The sequence below is a fragment of the Schistocerca piceifrons genome, unplaced genomic scaffold, assembly GCF_021461385.2.
Source record: "Schistocerca piceifrons isolate TAMUIC-IGC-003096 unplaced genomic scaffold, iqSchPice1.1 HiC_scaffold_936, whole genome shotgun sequence".
Taxonomy (NCBI): Eukaryota; Metazoa; Arthropoda; class Insecta; order Orthoptera; family Acrididae; genus Schistocerca; species Schistocerca piceifrons.
The window spans coordinates 6,233,785-6,241,284 of NW_025729208.1; the positions used below are offsets into that span (position 1 = coordinate 6,233,785).

At 55.7% G+C, this 7,500-nt stretch overlaps 2 non-coding genes and 1 pseudogene across 2 annotated transcripts; all 3 read left to right on the forward strand.

Annotated features, from left to right (window-relative positions):
- Positions 1–3,836: 3,836 nt before the first annotated feature.
- LOC124771388 lies at positions 3,837–5,745 on the forward strand. The gene has a single exon (XR_007013400.1). It is a non-coding gene; the product is annotated as a small subunit ribosomal RNA (ribosomal RNA).
- A 351-nt stretch (positions 5,746–6,096) lies between these two features.
- On the forward strand, positions 6,097–6,251 carry LOC124771924. The gene has a single exon (XR_007013623.1). It is a non-coding gene; the product is annotated as a 5.8S ribosomal RNA (ribosomal RNA).
- A 188-nt stretch (positions 6,252–6,439) lies between these two features.
- Positions 6,440–7,500, forward strand: part of LOC124771432 — a 4,222-nt pseudogene continuing 3,161 nt past the window's right edge.

Consider the following 7,500-nt stretch of genomic DNA (forward strand, 5'->3'; position numbering starts at 1 on the left):
CTCTGCCGCACGAAGCCGTGGACCGGCAATGACTCCACCCGCACCCGTTCGTGCACCACCCCAACCGCCAAACGCGCACCTCCAGCGGATGAACGGCGGACGTTTCCCGCACTCGTAAAGTGCAATCCACCCCTATAACGTGCGTTTCATGAAGAGTTATTGCCAATATGCGACATTCCCGCTGTCCCTATACATGAGCCGCGACCTGTACCACTTACGAGCGAGAGACGCGATCGCGTTGCTCACTGTACGGCGTCCGATACCGAGCCATCAGCATGTCGGTCCCCATGCGCGTTGCACTCGCACTCGCAGTCGCAAAAACGTGGGGCAAATATATTACGCGGAAGAGTTATAACAGACCGAGCCCCACTGCATGAGGGGAGTCTTTGTCACTAATGTACACAGATGGAACATTTTGGACTGGAACCAGATTACCCGTACACACGGCGCTGATTAGTAATCAATGCAGAGCCATCAAACTACAGAATATATATACAACTGTCCGTATACATGCTGAAAGAGTCTGCCCACAATGGGAACCACACGTCAGCCAGCCACTCTGATCACGCACCACTCTCTGCTTCTAACGGGCGCACATACAATATGTAAGCACCAGCATGGAACAACATCCAGTGCATCCTCTCCGCCACATTACACAATCCACACTATCACAACCAGACCAGGAGGTCCATGCGGAAAATACAATATCCCACCCTTTCGACATCCACCATTGCGCAGATCAGGCACCAACACCCACACATGTCCTATACAACGGTGCACCCAACATCACAATAGTACCTCCTGTCACAGCGCACAAACAATGACATGAGTCAAAGACACAGGTCTGACACAAGCATAGAATTGGAGCGCCGCCTCTAATAAGCCAAAGGTGCATCCTGACGTGACAAATCTGATCATGTCACAAGCATTCACTTACTATAATCACTATCAACGAACCTGCCGCCCCCGCCCCCCCCCTACACCTTTCCTTACAACAACGTGTAACCTAACCTAACCTAACCTATGTTGTACCTTAACCTAACCTATGTTGTACCTTAACCTAACCTATGTTGTACCTTAACCTAACCTATGTTGTACCTTAACCTAACCTATGTTGTGCCTTAACCTAACCTATGTTGTGCCTTAACCTAACCTATGTTGTGCCTTAACCTAACCTATGTTGTGCCTTAACCTAACCTATGTTGTGCCTTAACCTAACCTATGTTGTGCCTTAACCTAACCTATGTTGTGCCTTAACCTAACCTATGTTGTGCCTTAACCTAACCTATGTTGTGCCTTAACCTAACCTATGTTGTGCCTTAACCTAACCCATGTTGTGCCTTAACCTAACCCATGTTGTGCCTTAACCTAACCCATGTTGTGCCTTAACCTAACCCATGTTGTGCCTTAACCTAACCCATGTTGTGCCTTAACCTAACCCATGTTGTGCCTTAACCTAACCCATGTTGTGCCTTAACCTAACCCATGTTGTGCCTTAACCTAACCCATGTTGTGCCTTAACCTAACCCATGTTGTGCCTTAACCTAACCCATGTTGTGCCTTAACCTAACCCATGTTGTGCCTTAACCTAACCCATGTTGTGCCTTAACCTAACCCATGTTGTGCCTTAACCTAACCCATGTTGTGCCTTAACCTAACCCATGTTGTGCCTTAACCTAACCCATGTTGTGCCTTAACCTAACCCATGTTGTGCCTTAACCTAACCCATGTTGTGCCTTAACCTAACCCATGTTGTGCCTTAACCTAACCCATGTTGTGCCTTAACCTAACCCATGTCGTGCCTTAACCTAACCCATGTCGTGCCTTAACCTAACCCATGTCGTGCCTTAACCTAACCCATGTCGTGCCTTAACCTAACCCATGTCGTGCCTTAACCTAACCCATGTCGTGCCTTAACCTAACCCATGTCGTGCCTTAACCTAACCCACGTTGTGCCTTAACCTAACCCACGTTGTGCCCTAACGTAACCCACGTTGTCCCCTAACGTAACCCACGTTGTCGCCTAACGTAACCCACGTTGTCGCCTAAACCTGCTCTGTAATTGTTATACGACTCGTTCAATTAGTGTAGTGTTGCCCACCCGCAACCCTCGCAATATAGTTCGCTACTCGCACTCCCCGCTCCCCTGTGTATCGCTTCATGTTAAACACCTTGCAAGTCTTGCTCACTTTCCACATGCTCCTGCTGTACACTGTAATGTGGATGGCAGCAGGACGTACATGCCGCCCCTCCCCACGTCCCCACCTTGCCCCCTGCCTTCGCAAGCTGGTTGGTGAGAACTTTGCATGTTCAATGCCCTCCGCATGCGACGTACTCAGGCTACGTTGTGGTGCGGCCTGTGTCAACTGTCCGCTAATGTCGTACGCGTAAACCACAATCTGTACTGCACATTCGTCCTTATGTACTGAATGATACATCGTGGCACATGTGTGACCGTACAACGACTGCGCCCAAAAACGGCGGACCATACAGTGCAAATATTGTGCACGCAGCTACGTGTCGTCTCCCTATGAGAGCTGGATTGCAGTGTGGTACGCCATAGAGACGTGTGGGAGGAACGGACGCCGTGGATGGCGATCAGCATGAGCTGTCTGTTGATGTATTCGGACCTAGTCGTCTCTCCTCACACACCGTGATGGCATGGTGCACCGCGTTCCATATCTGCGACATGCTACAGAGGCCGGTTGACAGTCGTTCGAGCAATGGACATCGCATACGTACGGGGGCCACCTTCCACGTATTGTCTAGGCGTGCACATTTTGTTGCGTGTATGTGGGCAGACGTAGTGTGGCGTGACACCTGACACAGGCATGCAATAATCGTGGAAGTTGCAAATGGCGATGGACGCCTGCGTTTTCTGGTGAAGTTACGCAAATGAACAAATGGTAACCTGTTGTGGTGCGGTTGTTCTCGCTAGGGGTGAATCGGTGATGGCGACGATAGGTTGAGGTACTAACCGGTTGTTCCAGCGATACCCACCATGCCGACGAAACTGAACGGCATCTGGGTGTGAAGCGATACGCGGCGGTGGCTGGGTGGGACCGTCCCCGGCCGGTGAGGGGGCGCCTCCCGGCGTGCTGGCCGCGCGGTGCGTGGGCGCACGCGCTACAGCCGGCTGGTGGGGGCGGCCAGTGGCAGGCGCGCCGGCCGACGGACGCGGCAGGCGTCGCAGCTGCGCTCCGGCGCACCCTGCGCGCGGCGCCGTGCGGCCAAAGTAGGTCCTCGCGGGCCCGGTGCGAAGCGCGGTGGACATCTTCAGTGTGCTGGTCCGATTGAGGACTGTGTGCGTTGAGGATGCGCCGCCGCCCGGCGCTCGGCGCCGCGACGCCGTCTGCTGCTCGGTCGCCCCAGCGGTTCTCGCTGGTGGTTTGTATCGCAGCTGTGCGGATGTGTTGGCGCGTGCGCTGTGCTGGGAGAGTTCGCTTCGGCACCCAAGTGGGGCTTTTGTCCTTCTGTGGCGCTGGCGTTGGAGCTGCCGGTCACCGTAGGTGGCGCGTGTTGTCTCCCGCCGGCAATGCCACGACAGCACGCTCCCGGGCCTCTGTCGGCAGCGGCAAGCTCAGTTGGGAGCACGGGTGGTCGCACCGAAAGCGTCTACTCGCCTAACTCCGGGCGATTGCGCCTCTCTCGAACCCGACCAAGTACTTGGGACGGCGCTGCGCGCCGCCGGGACCTGAGAGGGTTTCGAGGTGTATTGTGCAGGGGAGCTCAGCCTCCTCCTGTTTGCAGAATGATTGAGCGGACGCTTGCGTGTTCGCGCGGGCCCCCGGGACACACTCCCGGGCGGCCGGCTGCTCAGCTCTAGTTGACGCAGCTCCCTGGTTGATCCTGCCAGTAGTCATATGCTTGTCTCAAAGATTAAGCCATGCATGTCTCAGTACAAGCCGCATTAAGGTGAAACCGCGAATGGCTCATTAAATCAGTTATGGTTCCTTAGATCGTACCCACGTTACTTGGATAACTGTGGTAATTCTAGAGCTAATACATGCAAACAGAGTCCCGACCAGAGATGGAAGGGACGCTTTTATTAGATCAAAACCAATCGGTCGGCTCGTCCGGTCCGTTTGCCTTGGTGACTCTGAATAACTTTGGGCTGATCGCACGGTCCTCGTACCGGCGACGCATCTTTCAAATGTCTGCCTTATCAACTGTCGATGGTAGGTTCTGCGCCTACCATGGTTGTAACGGGTAACGGGGAATCAGGGTTCGATTCCGGAGAGGGAGCCTGAGAAACGGCTACCACATCCAAGGAAGGCAGCAGGCGCGCAAATTACCCACTCCCGGCACGGGGAGGTAGTGACGAAAAATAACGATACGGGACTCATCCGAGGCCCCGTAATCGGAATGAGTACACTTTAAATCCTTTAACGAGTATCTATTGGAGGGCAAGTCTGGTGCCAGCAGCCGCGGTAATTCCAGCTCCAATAGCGTATATTAAAGTTGTTGCGGTTAAAAAGCTCGTAGTTGGATTTGTGTCCCACGCTGTTGGTTCACCGCCCGTCGGTGTTTAACTGGCATGTATCGTGGGACGTCCTGCCGGTGGGGCGAGCCGAAGGCGTGCGACCGCCCCGTGCGTGCTCGTGCGTCCCGAGGCGGACCCCGTTGAAATCCTACCAGGGTGCTCTTTATTGAGTGTCTCGGTGGGCCGGCACGTTTACTTTGAACAAATTAGAGTGCTTAAAGCAGGCAAGCCCGCCTGAATACTGTGTGCATGGAATAATGGAATAGGACCTCGGTTCTATTTTGTTGGTTTTCGGAACCCGAGGTAATGATTAATAGGGACAGGCGGGGGCATTCGTATTGCGACGTTAGAGGTGAAATTCTTGGATCGTCGCAAGACGAACAGAAGCGAAAGCATTTGCCAAGTATGTTTTCATTAATCAAGAACGAAAGTTAGAGGTTCGAAGGCGATCAGATACCGCCCTAGTTCTAACCATAAACGATGCCAGCCAGCGATCCGCCGCAGTTCCTCCGATGACTCGGCGGGCAGCCTCCGGGAAACCAAAGCTTTTGGGTTCCGGGGGAAGTATGGTTGCAAAGCTGAAACTTAAAGGAATTGACGGAAGGGCACCACCAGGAGTGGAGCCTGCGGCTTAATTTGACTCAACACGGGAAACCTCACCAGGCCCGGACACCGGAAGGATTGACAGATTGATAGCTCTTTCTTGATTCGGTGGGTGGTGGTGCATGGCCGTTCTTAGTTGGTGGAGCGATTTGTCTGGTTAATTCCGATAACGAACGAGACTCTAGCCTGCTAACTAGTCGCGTGACATCCTTCGTGCTGTCAGCGATTACTTTTCTTCTTAGAGGGACAGGCGGCTTCTAGCCGCACGAGATTGAGCAATAACAGGTCTGTGATGCCCTTAGATGTTCTGGGCCGCACGCGCGCTACACTGAAGGAATCAGCGTGTCTTCCTAGGCCGAAAGGTCGGGGTAACCCGCTGAACCTCCTTCGTGCTAGGGATTGGGGCTTGCAATTGTTCCCCATGAACGAGGAATTCCCAGTAAGCGCGAGTCATAAGCTCGCGTTGATTACGTCCCTGCCCTTTGTACACACCGCCCGTCGCTACTACCGATTGAATGATTTAGTGAGGTCTTCGGACTGGTACGCGGCATTGACTCTGTCGTTGCCGATGCTACCGGAAAGATGACCAAACTTGATCATTTAGAGGAAGTAAAAGTCGTAACAAGGTTTCCGTAGTTGAACCTGCGGAAGGATCATTACCGACTAGACTGCATGTCTTTCGATGTGCGTGTCGTGTCGCGCAACACGCTACCTGTACGGCTCGCCGTAGCCGTGCGCCGCGTGCGGAACCACGCGTGCCTCTCAAAACTAGCGGCAATGTTGTGTGGTACGAGCGCTGAAGCGCTGGAGCGGCTGGCCTGCGGCACCTGGCGCCTGGCGCCGGTTTTGAATGACTTTCGCCCGAGTGCCTGTCCGCTCCGGTGTGGAGCCGTACGACGCCCGTCGGCCGTGAGGCCGTTGGACACAGAACGCTGGAACAGGGGCCGCCACACGCCTCACTCCCGCCTATGCGACCGTCTCGAAAGAGACGGCGGAAACTGAGAAAAGATCACCCAGGACGGTGGATCACTCGGCTCGTGGGTCGATGAAGAACGCAGCAAATTGCGCGTCGACATGTGAACTGCAGGACACATGAACATCGACGTTTCGAACGCACATTGCGGTCCATGGATTCCGTTCCCGGGCCACGTCTGGCTGAGGGTCGGCTACGTATACTGAAGCGCGCGGCGTTTGCCCCGCTTCGCAGACCTGGGAGTGTCGCGGCCGCCTGTGGGGCCGGCCGCGTCTCCTCAAACGTGCGATGCGCGCCCGTCGCCTGGCGGTTCGCATACCGGTACTTTCTCGGTAGCGTGCACAGCCGGCTGGCGGTGTGGCGTGCGACACCTCGTACAACGACCTCAGAGCAGGCGAGACTACCCGCTGAATTTAAGCATATTACTAAGCGGAGGAAAAGAAACTAACAAGGATTCCCCCAGTAGCGGCGAGCGAACAGGGAAGAGTCCAGCACCGAACCCCGCAGGCTGCCGCCTGTCGTGGCATGTGGTGTTTGGGAGGGTCCACTACCCCGACGCCTCGCGCCGAGCCCAAGTCCAACTTGAATGAGGCCACGGCCCGTAGAGGGTGCCAGGCCCGTAGCGGCCGGTGCGAGCGTCGGCGGGACCTCTCCTTCGAGTCGGGTTGCTTGAGAGTGCAGCTCCAAGTGGGTGGTAAACTCCATCTGAGACTAAATATGACCACGAGACCGATAGCGAACAAGTACCGTGAGGGAAAGTTGAAAAGAACTTTGAAGAGAGAGTTCAAAAGTACGTGAAACCGTTCTGGGGTAAACGTGAGAAGTCCGAAAGGTCGAACGGGTGAGATTCACGCCCATCCGGCCACTGGCCTCCACCCTCGGCAGATGGGGCCGGCCGCCCGCGCGGAGCAATCTGCGGCGGGGTCGTGTCCGGTTGCCTTTCCACTCGCCGCGGGGTGGGGCCGTTCCGGTGTGCGGTGGGCCGCACTTCTCCCCTAGTAGGACGTCGCGACCCGCTGGGTGCCGGCCTACGGCCCGGGTGCGCAGCCTGTCCTTCCGCGGGCCTCGGTTCGCGTCTGTTGGGCAGAGCCCCGGTGTCCTGGCTGGCTGCCCGGCGGTATATCTGGAGGAGTCGATTCGCCCCTTTGGGCGCTCGGGCTCCCGGCAAGCGCGCGCGGTTCTTCCCGGATGACGGACCTACCTGGCCCGGCCCCGGACCCGCGCCGCTGTTGGCTCGGGATGCTCTCGGGCGGAATAATCGCTCCCGTCAGCGGCGCTTCAGCTTTGGACAATTTCACGACCCGTCTTGAAACACGGACCAAGGAGTCTAACATGTGCGCGAGTCATTGGGCTGTACGAAACCTAAAGGCGTAATGAAAGTGAAGGTCTCGCCTTGCGCGGGCCGAGGGAGGATGGGGCTTCCCCGCCCTTCACGGGGCGG